The sequence below is a fragment of the Rattus norvegicus genome, chromosome 1 (genome assembly GCF_036323735.1).
Source record: "Rattus norvegicus strain BN/NHsdMcwi chromosome 1, GRCr8, whole genome shotgun sequence".
Classification (NCBI taxonomy): Eukaryota; Metazoa; Chordata; class Mammalia; order Rodentia; family Muridae; genus Rattus; species Rattus norvegicus.
In genome coordinates, this window is record NC_086019.1 from 232549700 (window position 1) to 232566271 (window position 16572).

At 44.9% G+C, this 16572-nt stretch overlaps 1 pseudogene; it reads left to right on the forward strand.

Moving 5' to 3' along the window:
- Positions 1-8908: 8908 nt before the first annotated feature.
- Positions 8909-9483, forward strand: Ran-ps1 (RAN, member RAS oncogene family, pseudogene 1; annotated as a pseudogene).
- The last annotated feature ends 7089 nt before the right edge of the window (positions 9484-16572 follow it).

Here is a 16572-nt window from a genome sequence, read left to right on the forward strand (position 1 = left end):
TTTTCATCTTCTACAGAATGAGAAAATGGACCAATGTCACTTCCCATTGCCCTATAAAGCAAGCAAACCTCTTGTCACCGCCCAGATGTGGACGTCTTACTCAACAAATCACCAGGCAGGGAGTAGCAAGTGTCACCTGGCGTTGTGTTGGGAAGAATCCTTGGCTGTCCGTCTGCGCTGAGAATTTTGAGAACTCTCTAACGATAACGTTTCCATCTGCGACGTGGCCCTGGGATGTAAGACAAGGGAATTCTGTTGAGCTGGAGGACAGCAAATCTGGGAAGCATTGTGTTCCTGTCCCAGCATGTGCCTTCCCACCCAAGTATGTGGGGATTTAAGCCTGCAGGGACGGAACACTGAGATACTGACCCTGCAAGCTGCAAAAGCATCTACGCCTCCTGGGAAAGAACCATGCTCTGTTCTTTCAGTCCATCTCCTCAAGCAAAAGCTTAGCCAAAGCAGATAGCTAAGACGGGCCAGCAGCAGTTACAGGGCACACGCAAACGTAAAAGGCTGTAGAGGAACATTTGGGATCCTCCACTTGTTACGTGTTCTGTCTCACCATTGTATAGACGTGGATGGCAGTGACAGTTGCACAACCATGTTAATAGATTGAGGCCACTGCATGGCTCACTTAAAATGGCAAAGGTGGGGAAAAGTGTATGCTTCACCACAATAGGAAATTAAAGTGTGTGTAGTTAATTGAGTGCAGCTTACGACCACACCCTAACAGATGCTACTGAACGCTAATGAGGGGATATTCTCTTTATAAGTAGATACTAGAAAGTACTAGAAAAAGCTCTCTCTGCCTGGAGAGGTGACTGTGGGTCTCAAGCTGTTTCTTTCCCAAGGTCTACCGACTACTAGAAGTGGAGTAACACCAGACAGAGTGGCTCCTATCCGGGCTGTCTCGTAACCTTGACCTTATCCGAGCCTCACACGCTGTCCTACAGGCATGGACTTCCAGGTTGATGGAAGCTGAACAAAGACCTAGAGGTCAAGGGGAGGGCAGGATGCAGAGCAGAGCAACAGGGAGGGAAATATCTGCGCTCTGCCTATCTCTTGCTTTCCTCTGCTCCTCCTCCAGAGGAGTCAAGAGGCAGACTGTAGAAGTCATCAAGAGGTACATTCCTGTCCGCCTTTTATTTCTCCTTCCTTTCTTCGTTCCTTCCTTCCTTTTATATCGCAAGGCAAAGAAAGCGCATAGAAGTGAAGGGTATTTGCAAGGTCACAGCCAGCTGGAGGCTGAGCTGGGACTAAGGTGAAGCTCTTGGATGTGGAGAGCAGTATCACGCTTACCCTTCCTGCGCAATCTTGCCTCTGCTGCTCCTGGGTTTTTCTAGAACCACCCACCCCCGCCCCACCTCCTGCTCCTTCCTTACCTTCCCGCCACAGCATTTGCTGTACGACTTTCCCTGAGGTTTAATTCTCATCATCGACTTCACACATTCAAAGCCTACAGTTAGTGTTAGCGTACTTAGCAATACGTCACCGCGTCCGTTTGAAATCTTTTCCATGTTTTTTAACTTTTAAAATTGTATAGGAGGCTGGAGAGATGGCTCAGCGGTTAAGAGCACTGGCTGCTGTTGTAGAGGATCTTAGTGAGCCCCCAGCACCCTCTTGGCAGCTCACAACCATCTGTATCTCAGGCTCTGGAGGATTTGACACCCTCTTCTGGGCTTAGCAGGTGTTAAGTTTCAAACCTAAGACAAACAGCTGGGGTTCCTATTTAACATATCAAAGGAAGTCTGGCCTCTGGGTTTTCCCAGTATCCCTCAGTTCATACCTGTTAGAGTGTATGGCTAGCATACCCTGTCCTCTACCCTGAACTCTCCAGCCTAGGGGGCTGGGCTGCCCTCCCCCCCAGAGGCCCTTCTCTATCCAATCCAGACATTTTGGTTACATACTCTCCTTTGTATCCGTTTGCACCTTTGGCCTCCTGTCTGCTGTACTTGGTTCCCCTCTCCCTCTCTAGACTCTCCCAGATGTGCCTGCCTCTGGCTATCTCTCCTCAATATCTATAATAAACTTTCTCCTCCACCATACCTAGGAGCAGTCATGTCCTTTCTTTTCCTTTTTATTTCTTGTTTTCTCTCATTCAGGGGGCACCAGATGCACATGTGGTACACACGTACATGCACGAAGGCAAACACTCATACATGTAAGATAAAAGTAATCTTAAAAAATATATTACGTGTGCATGTATGCCCATGTATAGGCAGATGATGTGTCATACATAGCATGGGTGTAGAGGTTAGAGGACAACGTTTGTGAGTTGGTTCTTTCCTTCCTTGATGTAGTTCCTAGGAATAAAACTCTGGTTGTGGTGACACTGGTGTTTGTTTTAAACCGTTTTTTATCACCGAGTGAGAATCTGTTCCTATCAATAGCAACTAATCCACCTCAGATGGATGAATAAGAAAGAATTTTGACTGAGTGACACCACCACAGCATAAAACAAGAACCATTCCCTTTTCCCATTATAATCCCACAGTCCCAGACCACTACTGGACTAGCTGAGAGGTGAAGTCTGCCCAGGAGGGAGTCTGCAGCTGTCCAGGGGAATGCTGATATTGTTAAAATTCCTTCCCAAGAAGAACCAAAAACATCTCCCTCCTTCTGAGGTCCTTACTGAGGCAGGATTCTGCCAAAGCACTCTCTGGGAGAACCGATGAGCTAACTGGCCTTCCTTTCAGAGCAAGGTGGGGGTATTTACAGGGTGTGAGTCCTCCCCTACCCCAAGAGGCTGCACCTGAAAAAATCTTTAACCAGCAAGAATCAGGGCTTGAGGGGCTGGGGATTTAGCTCAGTGGTAGAGCGCTTACCTAGGAAGCACAAGGCCCTGGGTTCGGTCCCCAGCTCCGGGGGGGGGGGGGGGGGGGAAGAATCAGGGCTTGAGCTCCTGCAGTATTACCAGGCATGTATACTATAGTCTGGTTACCCCCATCCCTCACCCTGCCCCCGCCCCCGCCCACAAGGACACTTTTAATTAAAGGCTGAACTGTACACAATAGGTGGTGGGGAGTGGCTGGATACTCAAGTCTTGTGACCCTTCCCACTCCTCCTGGAGAGGATGTAAACAATGGACTAGCCCAGCTGGGGTGATCCTTGGGGCAAAGTAGAGCTCCCCAAGGTAGAGAAAGGTTGCCTGGGTCAAAAGACAGCCACTCACAACAGCAGGCTATAAGGAACAGTGCAAGTTTGTAGACCCCAAAAGGCCAGTGTCTCTCACTAGACTGGGTCACCTCTGGCAATGACTGTTTCAGGGCATGTGTGTGATGGGGACTTCTTTCTTTTTCTTTTTTTTCTCAATTGCGATATGTATTTATTATCTATAGTTAATGCAGTAAGAGGGGTCAAAAGCTTGCAGGCTACACAGTTTCACAGGACGGGGACTTCTTTCTAACGGAAAGAAGCAAGATCACATCACTGTGCTTTTCCCGCCTTTTGCCTCCCTCATTCATCTTTTTCTCATTCAACTCCTATTCATCTCGTGCAGTAATCCTATTTCTGGTAGCAAATGAAGAACACACCCCAGGGCCAAAACTGAGAGGTGGACTACGGTGAAGCATCATGCAGTGTAAACAAAACAAGCAAACAAAAATCTCAAAAAACACAAAACCCATTTGTCTCTAAAGAGAGGAGCTTGCTGACCAAGACAGTGATAAGAATTTCATTCTAGCATTTTGCTTCATGTTAACTTTTGAGCCATGGAAAACATATTATCTGTTCGAATATATATAAATTATGGTGCTTAGATGTAGAGGAAGGTGACGGAGATAGGAGAAATCAGACACACCCTTCTGGGGTGCCTGTCTTGAAGTGATCCACTTCCTCCAATCAGGTTCCACTCTTCATTCTTTACCACCTCCCAATAGCAATAGCTCATTGAACTGTGAGCCCATCAATGCGTATGAGATTGGAACCCTCACAGTACAATCATTCCCTCAGAGGCCCACTGCTTCAACAGGGGAGCAAGCCTTCAGTCCAGGAGCTCCTGTGGGGTGCCCCAAATGATCCTTAGAAACCTTTAGAGAAGAATCTCCCTGTACGCAGTGAACACTGCACACACACTATGTCAAAACTGACATTAAAATGTATTAGTATGGGAAGAGTTAAGAGTTGGCAAATCAGAGTGGTGGTGGAGACACTGACCTTTAATTCCAGCAAAGGAGGGAGATCTGTGAGTTCAAGTCCGGCTGCTCTACAGAATTAATTCCAGGACAGCCAGAGAGAGCTACACAGAGAAACTCTCTCTCTGGCACACACACACCCCCAACAAGGAGTTGACACACATTATATATTTGCTTATACATGTTTATAACTCTGAAAGTAAAACAAAACAAGCAAACATAAAACTCAAAAAACATAAAACCCATTTGTTCTAAAGAAAGGAACTTGCTGACTAAGACAGTGATAAGAATTTCATTTTAGCATTTTGTTTCATGTTAACTTTTGAACCATGTAAACATATTACCTGTTCAAATATATATACACATAAATCTGTATATATATAAATATGTATATAATATATGTATACATGCAGAAACACACACACATATATGTAAGATTTGATGAATACTAGATTTGATCACTTTATGTGTGTTTTGCCTTCATGTGTGTGCATGCTCTCCTAAGAGGTCAGAAGAGGGCATTGACTCTTTTGTGTCTTAGTCAATGTTCTTTTATTATGAAGAGACATCAAGACAAAGTTAACTCTTATAAAGGAAAGCATTTGGGGCTGGGGATTTAGCTCAGTGGTAGAGCGCTTGCCTAGGAAGCGCAAGGCCCTGGGTTCGGTCCCCAGCTCCGAAAAAAAGAACCAAAAAAAAAAAAAAAGCATTTAATTGGGAAATTGCTTACAATTTCGGTGGTTTAGTCCATTATTATGATCGTGGAGGTATACGCACAGACACAGTGCTGGAGAAGTAGCTGAGAGCTTTATACTCTGATTCACAGGCATCAGGAAGAGAGAAAGAACTAACCTGGCATGGGCTTTTGAAATCTCAAAGCTCACCCCTAGTGACACACTTCCTCCAATAAGACCTCACCTAAGGCAACAAGGCCACACCTACTAATCCTTCTAAAACGATACTACTCCGGATGAGTAAGCATTCAAATGTATGAGCCCATGAGGCCCATTCTTATTTAAACCATCAAAACCTGTATCTTTGTTAGGGTTTTCCTGCTGTGAACAGACACCATGACCAAGGCAAGTCTTTTAAAGGGCAACATTTAGTTGGGACTGGCTTACAGGTTCAGTCCATTATTATCAAGGTGGAAGCATGGCAGCATCCAGACAGACATGCGTCTGAAGGAGCTGAGAATTCTACACCTTCATCTGAAGGCTGCTAGTGGAAGATTGGCTTCCAGGAAGCTAGGACCTGAGTATTAAAGCCCATGCCCATAGTGACACATCCACTCCAATAAGGCCACACCCACTCCAATAAGGCCACACCCACTCCAACAAGGCCACACCTCCAAATAGTGCCACTCCCTGGGCCAAGCCAATACAAACACAATCACATCCTGGAATGGAGTTATGGATGGCTGTGAGCCACCATGTGGTTGCTGGGAATGGAACTCTGGCCTTATGCAAGAGCCACAAGTGTTCTTAACTGTTGAGCCTTCTCTCCAGTCCCCAAACATGCACATATATTTAAAACCTGTTTGTAGATTCCACAAATATTAATAAGCCCCTTGGGCATAAGAGGTGCTGGTCTTGATGTTGGAGATATAGTTAAGAATACATCAAGCATAGGAAAATTATACTATTTTTGTAGACTTTACAGTTCCTTGTTCCCATGGCCCAAAGACTGGCTTGAAGGTCATCTCCTTGAGCGAAGTCGTAAGGCCCGGATCTTCCTTGTCTCCTTTATCTAATTTTTATGGGATGTATTGTTTATAACATATGTAACAATTGCCTGAGGTGGCTTCAAGAGTCCCCAATGTCAACAGCCCTAATGAAGTCCTTGCCATTTCTTCACAGAGTTGTCCCAGGACCTGGGACATAACCTCACTCCTTCATGTCTGCTCCTTGTTTCCTGTGAACACTATTTCGCTTGTTTGTTTCTAGACACAGGGCCCTGCTGTATAGCCCAGGATAGCCTTGCATTCACAATCCCAGAATGGCGGGGTTACAGGCCTGAGCCTCCCCACCCCCCCCCAGCCCCCAGCTACTGCTGCCAAGGAGGGACAATAGATGGGAAATGGCATCTTGGATGTGGTTAATCCTAGCACTCGGGAGGGAGAGGCAGGTGGGTCTCTGAGTTTGAGGACAGCTCGGTTTACAGATTGAGTTCTAAGACAGCCCTATCTTGAAAAGAAAAATTATCATCGTCGTCGTCATCATCATCATCATCATCACCATCATCATCACCACCATCATCATCATCATCATGCCTGGATCCAGCCACTCTTATGTCTCTTCTTTTACAGTGAGAAGTATAGAACCTTGAAGCCCCCAAGTCCTCATCTGTAAAGTAGGAATAATGAGGGACGTGACCTACCCAGTTAATAGAGCGAGTTAACATAGAAGGCACTTGTGTCAGGCACGTGGAAAGCTGTGGATTGTGTTAATTACTCCTGTGATCCTCAGCCAGGCTCCAGGTCCACGCCGGCTCTGCTCTGCCCCTCAGGTTCAGCCGCATGTACTTTGTTTTCATTTCTGGAATATTCATGCCCATCTGTATCCTTGCCTTCATTTAACCTCCTGCTAGGCTGAACTAGGAGCTCTTGTCTTGCAGGGCTACCCTACCTGGTAAGGCTGGCCTGCAGACCCCTTCCAGGCAACACTAGCAGCTTCTTCCTCCGAATGCTCTGGTCTCTAACACATGTTGTTTCCAGGAGAACTATTTATCAGCAAGCCTGTCTCCCTTCGCAATCCGATGCTTAAGCCAGGAGGGTTCTAGGTGGCTGTCTGAAAGGCAGACAGGGGTATCATTTTAGACCAAATTTGCCTTCTAGAAAACACTCGATACTTAGTACTGAATGTGTTATTGCCTTCCAGTATATCTTTATTTTAATATTTCAGACAGTGAGTCTAGAAAAATGTGTATAGAATGGATTTTTACAGCAAGACTTACACACTGTTTAGGTAAAATTATTAGATATGTTAAGATTTATGGTTTCTATGGTCTCGCAGTACAACTACGGAAACTGCAAAGTAGTTACAAATGGTAAAGAATGGAGACTGTGTTCTCAATTTGTGGACCCTGAAACTTGAATTTAATATCCTTTTCAAGTAACCCCAAATACTTGTCTTTGATTTTTTTTTCTTTAACCGTGTAAATATGTAAAACCCATCCTTAGCTCTCAGGCTATACAACACATGGAGTCAGCAGGTTCTAGAGCAGGAGGCTGAAGTGGACTTTTCCTCTTAAGTGAACTGGGAATACCACCTTGCCAGGACTTTTTCAACCAGGGTTCTTAAGGTTTCCTTTTGGATTTGTTTCATTTTGTTGTTTTTTAGAGACAGAGTCTCACTATGTAGCTTTTCCTAGCTTGGAACTCACTACATAAACCAACTGCCTGCGAACTGGCAGAGATCTACCTGCCTCTGACTCCCAAATGGCCTTTACTGCCAACTGGTACTCCCTCCTGGCTCCCCAGGACTTGACTGTTCACTGTTCTTGTCTGGTTTTCTCGGTGGCAAGAACATTCTTTAATTCTGGTGTGTTGGTTATGGTGTTTTGATCTCTCCTCTCCTCTCCTCTCCTCCCTCCCCTCTCCTCTCCCTTCCCCTCCCCTCCTCTCTTTTCCCCTTCCCTCCCCTCCCCTCTCCCCTCCTCTCCTCCCTCTCCTCTCCTCTCCCCTTCCCTCCCCTCCCCTCCTCTCCTCTCCTTCCCTCCCTCCCTCTCTCTGTTTATGTGTGCACAGTCTTCAGACACATCAGAAGAGGGCATCAGATCCCATCGCAGATGGTTGTGAGCCACCATGTGTTGCTGGGAATTGAACTCAGGATCTCTGGAAGAGTAGTCAGTGCTCTTAACTGCTAAGCCATCTCTCCAGCCCAACGTTTTGATCTCTTAAAGTCCCAGTAGCTAGGAGTAGTCACACTGTCAACTCAAGCAGTATTGTGTGTGCGTGTGTGCATGTGTGTGTGCGCGTGTGTATTTTAAAACTATATAGGTGAATTTGATTTTTTAAATTTATTCTTTTTCTTCTTTCTTTTCTTTCTCTCCTCTCCCCTCCCTCTCCCTCTCCCTCCCTCCTCCTTCCTTTCCTGCTTTCCTCCTTCTTTCTTTCTTTCTTTCTTTCTTTCTTTCTTTCTTTCTTTCTTTCTTTCTTTCTATCTTTGAGAAATGTGTTTTACATAGTCTAGGCTGGCTTCAGCCTTGATATGTTGTAGAGGGAAACTGCACTCTCATCCTCCACCTCCTGAATTCTGGGACTGAAGGCACAGACAGATGGATATTTTTATTTTATAGTTGCAGGTGGCTTCTGGGTAATTTGTCAAAATAGTCATACCTATTAATTTAGTCCTTGGCTTCAAAACAGTTTCTGTCATGATGTCATTGCTTCGTAGCCCACCTTTCTTTCTCACATAGGTGAAATTTTCTTTTCTTTTTTTTTTTTTGGAGCTGGGGACTGAACCCTGAGTTAAATCCCCAACACCACATAGGTGAAATTTTTCTTCTCATAACACATTTCTAAAATCCAGTACAGGTTTTCCCATGAATTGGTAAAGTAGAAACCTGATAAAGTTTGTTTTTTTTTTTTTTTTTTTTGAGGAAAAACTATTTTAAAGCTTGATAAAATTCATGATACTGGGTATAGGTGTGAAAATACTCATTTTATTGTTTCAAATTCTCTACCCCCATGACAAAGATCCATGGTATGGGCACTTCTGCCATCTTTCCAGCTTCAGTCGGACAGGCGAGGAGACTCTTCTGGAAGATTCGCTGCGATGGCCACCTAGGAAGAGCCGCAAGTCCAGTTCAAGCTCGTCCTGGTGGACGATGGCAGCACCAGGAAGATGATGTTCGTGAAGCACTATTTGATGGGCAAGTTTGAGAAAAAGTATGTGGCTACTCTGGGTGTGAAGGTGCCCCCGCTCGTCTTCCAGAGAGGACCCATCAAGTTTAACCTGTCCGACACAGCCAGCCAGAAGTTCGGGGCCTGCACGATGGCTACTACATCCAAGCCCAGTGTGCCATTATAATGTTTGTCAAGACTATAACTTTGAAAAGCCTTTCCTCTGGCTTGCCAGTTTTTTTTGTTTTTTTTGTTTTTTTTTTTTTTTTGGTTCTTTTTTTCGGAGCTGGGGACCGAACCCAGGGCCTTGGGCTTCCTAGGTAAGCACTCTACCACTGAGCTAAATCCCCAGCCCTGCTCACTGGAGATCTTAACTTGGAGTTCGTTGCCTTGCCTGCTCTTGCCCCACCTGAGGTGGTAATGGACCCAGCTTTGGCAGCACAGTACGAGCTCGATTGAGAGGTTGCTCAGATGACTGCCCTCCCAGGTGAGGATGACGACCTGTGAGCAAGTGAAGCTGGAGCCCAGCGTCGGAAGTCTAGTTTTACGGACAACTGTCCTGTGATGTCAGCAGTGCCGCGGGTGTGCCACGCCATTTGGTTAAGCAGATCTTGCACTTCACTGGGACGCTGAAGGAGATGAACGGGTTTCGGAGTGAATGTGGCAGTTAAACATACCTTCAGTTTTTTGGACCTGCATATTTAGCTGTTTCCTGAATTTCCTTCCTGAATTTCAAAGACTGGGGCAGTCGCATCACAATATTCAGTGGTAAGATCTTGTTACCGTCATTCCCATTCTTTTCGTTTAGAATCAGAATAAAGTTGTATTTCAAATAATCTAAAATCAAACAAAAAACCAAAACACGAGTGTGTTCACGGTGTTATTTATCGTGGCAGAATTAACGCTGCTCTCCTGGCTTGCTTCCCTGTTAGCAGACTGAGAAATCACCAAGTTAGTGGCTGCAGAACCCAGTAGGGTATACACCTGCGCTGAGCCGTACCTTACCTCTAGTTTATTTTGAAAGCCTTTTTGAAAGACTTACTTATTTAACGTAAATGTGTGCTTTGTGTGCATGCCTGTCTGCACACCATAAGAGGGCATCCGATCCCGTTATAGACAGTTGGGGGCAGCCATGTGGGTACTGGGAATTGAATTCAGGACCCCTGAAAGAACAGCTAGTGTAGTGTAGTAGTATAGCTAGTTACAGGCTGGTTAGTACTCAGCTAGCCTTATTGTACAGCTCAGGATTACCCGCCTGGGGATGGTACCACTTCCAAGGTGCTGGGCCTTCCTATACCAATTAACAACCAAGATAGTCCCCCAGCACCGTGTCACAGGACAATTTGATCCAGGCAGCGTCTCAACCGAGGCTCTCGGATGACTCTAGAAAGTTCTGTCAAGATGATAGTTAAATCCAACTGGGACAATTATATTTTAAAATGAAATGAAGTAAAATACTACATTTATTTATTTGTGTGTGTGTGTGTGTGTGTGTGTGTGTGTGTGCTTTTGTGCACACTCCTATGGTGGCACATGTGTGACAGTCAGAGGACATCTTTTATGACTTGGTTTTCTCCTTTCACTTTTGAATCTCAGGGATCAAACCCAGTCATTGCCTTACCTACCATGACATCTCCCTAATCCTAGAATGATTTGCAAAATGTAATCCTTAATTTGTCTGATTGGGAAAATGAGTACATTTTCTGTGGATCACTTTATTTAATATGAGTCTTTTAGGTAACCTTTTCTTATATATACCCAAACTTTTACCTCTTATTCTTTACCGGAATAAAAAAAAAAACCCTCCAAAACACTATATTCTCTATTTTTAAGTATTATATTATATTATATTATATTATTTGAGATAGGCCTTTCTGCAGAGCCCTGGCTGTCCTGGAACTTACTGTGCAGATCAAGCTGGCCTCAAACTCACAGAGACCTACCTGCCTTTGCCTCCTTACTGCTGGGATTAAAAGTGTGCATTACCATACCCAGAAAGACCACTGTACTCTTAAATGGAGAAAAATAGACTTTTTATCTGGGTGATATAGCTCCCGCCACTGCTTATGAGCCTGTGTCCTGAAACCGTGGTGGCCCCTGATCAGTGCTGAGGCCTTCCCTTCTCGTGTGGCTCTGCTGCTTCCCCCAGGAGCCCTCACCTCGCTGGCCAGCCAGTGTGCTGCATTTGATGGATGTGGTGTCCTCTCTTTGAACTCACTGTCTTCTTAAGGGCCCGGGCTTGGCCCTGGATGCTCCAGGCTTGTGAGCATAGTCAGCTTTGTGACAGGGTTTGCTGCCCAGGAACTTTGTCATTTATTTCCAGGCCTTTAGTTGGCCTCCTATTTTTGATCTTGGTAAAACCTGCTTGGGAAGAACTAATAAATGCCCCAGATCCTCCCACCTCTGCCTAGCTCACTATATCAAGCCTCGAAATCACCTTACAGGGTGCAAAACGACACCTCTTACACTACTGTTCATATTCTAGCAGATCGTGTCCTTAAGGCCCATTCTCTCACACACAGCAGTGGCATCTTCCTGGCAATTCTCAAGTTTCCAGTCTCTAGATGAGGGAAAGGCAGGGCAGTGACTTTCCTGTAGGCAGACACGAAATGGAAAGTGGAAAAGTCGAGCACCTAACACAGGCAGCGTGGTTGCAAAGCCTACCTTCCTACCCTAATGCCACAGCTCTGACTGCCTGTCCTCCATGTGTCTGGATACCTGCAGGAATTCATTCAAATGTGTGGAGAAAGTGGCTTGTCATTTCCACTTGTTTCTGCCTCTCCAGGCGCAGCAGTCTTCCTGAATACTTAGGGTCCCCGCCAGCGTTTAAATTCCCTCTGCTCCTCCAATCTGTACTACGCAATCTATTAATGACAGTGATCAAACATTTTCTAGTGGCAGGCGTCACGGTCCGCATTTTACAAATATCTCTAGTTCCTATGATATTACTGTCCCCACTTAAGGCCAGAAGGCTCGAATACACTGGGTGGTTTGTTCAAATCACACGGTGATTAGCAGAACCCACTTTCATCCCTGCACCGACTCAAGGACAAAAGCCTCCATCATCCTCTGTTCTCCTAGAGGATAGACGCCAGCAGGCCCACTGGCAGGCTAGGTGCCGTGCTATCGGTCCGAGCTTATCTCCTGCTGGGCTTCAGCTTGACTCCTCTGTTCCAGACTGGCATGTCTGTGCCCTCTCCCCCACCCCTCGGGCTTGCTCCCAACAACCACACTTCCATCCATTGTTCCTGTGACCTAGAATGTCCTGTTTTCCCTTCATGACTCCTCGGATCCCCTGACAGTACAGGATAGCTCTTCCACCTCACACAAATGCTTAGTCCTCCCCGGCCGACTTCAGTTCAGTTGCTCACCCCGCTCCTGGGGCATGGCGCTCACACAGAACCGTCGGCAGGTCCTTGGACCCAACCACGTATTTGGCGTGATGAGCTGATAGGGTTTGTTCTCCCAGATTGCACCTCAGTTGATATCAGTCGGAGCCAACCCCAGAGAATTTTTCCTTGACCAGTTACGTCACCACCTGGAACAACTAGTTCGTCTTGGACAAAATGAAAAGTAGATAAATTTACTATATGTGCCTTCATATAGCACACCCCTCTACACGGTTTCTTCCCACATGTAGAAGGCAAGTAAGTATACACATTCCGTGTTCTGTTTTTCTCTTTCCACTATGGAAAGAGCAGCAGATATACTGCTGTGTATCAGATAAATTTCTAAATCCGTCACAAATATCAGCTGCCTTAGTCTTTCTTGCAACCATCTGACGTTGGCATTGCCACCCCATCCCTTCCACGGGTGACGGGGTTAAGTCACAAAGCAGCTAGGTAGCTTGTTTAAGGTTGCTATACACTGCCTTGCCAATACACTGAAGCTCGTTTTCCTTACAGTAAAAGTAATGCTTCCTGTTTAAAAAAAATTTAGAAAGACGAGGGGCTGGAGAGATGGCTCATCAGTTACGAGCACTGGCTGCTGTTACAGAGAACCCCAGTTTGATTTCCAGCATCAAAGTGGTGGCTCACAACCATCAGTAACTTCAGTCCCAGGGGATCCAGTGCTTTCCTGTGGCCATCTTGGGTCCTTCCCTGCATCTCATCATGCACAACCATATATGTAAGTAAAACACCCAAACACACATAAATAAATATCCTTTTAAAAGAAGAATAAGAAAAGACCAGAAGGCTTTGGGCCCAGCTTAGTGATATCATGTACCCAACGCACAGGAGGCCCTTTGTCCTTTGTCCATCCTTGTTGTTCCACAGCAAATCAATCAACCGGATAACAAAATGGGAGACTGAGGCCCATGACCTTGTTATTTACAGACAATTCGGTAAGCTACTTCACCCTCCTGGTGTATTTATTTATATTTTGAAAGTTAAACTATCATGTATAGTGCGAGTCTTTCCTTTTAATTCAAAACGCCAAACTGCCGCCTTGAGGTAGAATATATTATATACATATCAGAAAACTCCCCTGCTTTAATTATACTCTAATTTTAGAAAATTTGCAGATTTCTGAAGTCCTTTTAGACCATTCTCTTATTTCATAAAAGTACTTTATACCCATTTACACTCATTCTCGGTTTCCTACCCAGAATCTTTAATTATTGCTAGTCTCTTTTCTGAACACTTCATATAAGTAAGTGGTGTGTAAAAATCATAATCATGTGTGTGAGCATTGGTGCATGTGTACAGTTGTGTTCGCATGTGTTGATGTATGTGTGTGGGCATGCACATGGAAGCCCAAGGTTGGCACTGGGGCTCTTCCTCGATCTCTCTTTCTACCTTCTGTATTGAGGCAGGTTCTTTCAAAGCAACCCAGGTCACATGCTCAGCTTGTCTAGCCAGCCAGCCAACTTGTCTCTGGGAACTTTGTCTCTGCCTCTCGGGAGTCGAGAGTCTAGATGAGCTGTCATGTTTGCTTGGCATTCTCATGGGTGTTGGGACTCGAACTCCTGTCCTCACACATGTGCTGTAAGGACTTTCCCCACGGGACCATCTCCCCAGTCCCAGAGGGATGTTCTTAAGGTTCCATGCTAGAATATTTGTCATTATGTCACCCCCTTTGATTGCAAATTAATACTTTATATAGATACAGCACAGTTTGCCCATAGATCATTTGGGGTGTTTCAAATGAATAATACTGCTATGAATTTTTATGTCTTTAATTTTTTTCTGGGTCATATAGCGAAAATTTCAAAGTGGCTAAATGTAGATTTATTTTAGATTCTTGTTAGTGATCCATGAGGACATTAGTTTCTCTTCACTTGCCATTGTCTGTGGTTCATTTTATTTTTATTTTTTCAATATAACATTTTTTATTGATTATTTGGGGATTTCACATAATGTACCCTTATCATACTCACCAGTCCCTCCAGGTCTGCCCCATCCCCTGCCATGACCTCCCTCCCAAAAGAAAAAAATAAAGAGGGAAAAGAGGAGGAAGAGGAGGAGGTAGAAAGTTCAGTTTATGTTCCCCATGTACTTACTGGAACATGGTCAAAGTCCTAGTAGCTAGCTCCTTTTTTTTTTTTCTTTTTTCTTTTTTTCGGAGCTGGGGACTGAACCCAGGGCCTTCCGCTTGCTAGGCAAGTGCTCTACCACTGAGCTAAATCCCCAACCCTGTAGCTCGCTCCTTAAAAAGGAAAAAAACCTGAATCCTTTCTCGTGCCCGTTGGAAGCCATCAATAGTGAGGAGCTGCCCTTCATTAATCACAATTTTTAAGAGTTTACTTGGATGACTTCCTGTCTAGGCTGTTACTTTTTGGGGTGGGCTAGGGTTAGGGGTCGTCACAGAAGCCTTCTGAGTTTTCCCTACAGTGATTCTGCAGCCACGGATACCAGGGCGAATGAAGTATCTCTTCCCCTTTACAGTCCACGGAAGCACAGATCACAGACTTCCACATGGTTTCCCAGTACAGTATAGACCACGGACATCCACCCAGCCTCCTGCATCAGCATTTGGCGTGGACCCCAGCATAGTCTCTGCTGGCAGTCAGACCTTGAAAATCAGCACAGCCCTCTGCCATAGCACAGGTCATGAACACCACTGTAACTCTAGGCAGTAGCATAGGCCACAGATGTCAACGTGACCTCTGGTCCCAGGCAGCACAAGCACCCTGGCTCTGAGCAAATTCTGGATGACCAAGATGAAACCGGTTCATTTTCCAGATTGGATCTTCTCGAAAGACCTCCATGGTTTGTGTTGCCCTAGAGGTCAGTGTCCATGGCGCACGCTGCTACCCCTGGCCACGTTGAAGCCTGAGCTTTGTTTACTTATTTTATTATTTTGCAGTTGTCATTTTAAAAAAATGAGATTGCGTCTTGCTATTTACCCCAGGCTACCCTGGGTGCTTAGATTTAAAGATGTGTCACCATGTCTGGTTGTACCTGTTTCTATTTTTATTTTTTAAAAATCATATATATATATATGAGTGTTTTGTTTGAGTGTGTGTGTGTGTGTGTATGCACACATGTGCAGTGTCTATGTATGTGTGGGTGTTTGCATGTATATATGAACTTATCTACAGGTATGCATGTGGAGGTCAGAGGTTGACTTCAGGTATTTTCCTTGCTTGTCACTGTCTTCTTTTTTTGAGACAAGGTCTCTCAGTGAACTTAGAGCCTGCTGTCTCAGCTAGATTGGCTGGGAAGTGAACCCAGGAATCCACCTGCCTCCATACTTGCCGTTCTTGGGTTATGGTCATAGTGCATTTCCAGCTTTTATGTAAGTATTCTAAGTTCCACATATCCATGGATCTAGCCCTATTCGTTATTGTTAAAATGTCTGACTACTTTGCCTGTTTTTCAGCAGGATTATTTTGTGCATGGTTCTATGTTCATACATGTTTGTGTGTGGTACTAAGAATCAAATTCGGGGCCACTAGCATGCTAAGCGAGTATTCCACCAACGTGCCCATCCCCCACCCTAGCCCATTTTAAAGTTGAATCGAAGTAGTTCCTCACAGTCTGGATGCCTAGTTGTTTACCAAACATGACTTCTAAACATTTTCTGTCGGTCCATGGTTTATCTTTCTTTTTTTTTAAATGATAGTTTTTGAAGCACAAAAGTTTTAAATTTTGATGCAGCCCCATTTATCAATTATTTTATTCCAATTTTTTAAATTTCCTAGCTAAGAAGCGTTAGATCAGACTTTTTATTTTAGCTATTTTAAAAGATACGTTTAAAAACTGCCCCCCCCACTAGTCAGTGAGCATGGACATATTTCTCAGTAATCATGTAAAGATCTGTGCCATCTCTTTGGGGTCTTGAGAAAGAAACGAGACAACGGGGTCAGAATTTTTGAAATAGCGGTAAGAGCTGGGCCTGTAGGATTACTGTATTGGCCTTTAACCCTGGGAAGGCAGAGACAGGAGGATCAAAACTTCAAGGCTTTCTTGGGCTGCAGAGAGCCCAAGGTCAGCCTGGGCATGTTACTGAGACTATGCCTTAAAATTTTTCTAAAAATAAAAGAAAAGGGCCGAGGAGGCAGTGACACAAATACTGTCCTGGGTCCCACAACACTTTTTTTTTTTAATGCACAAATAAACAGATAGAGCGGGATTGTTCACTCTGCAGGCC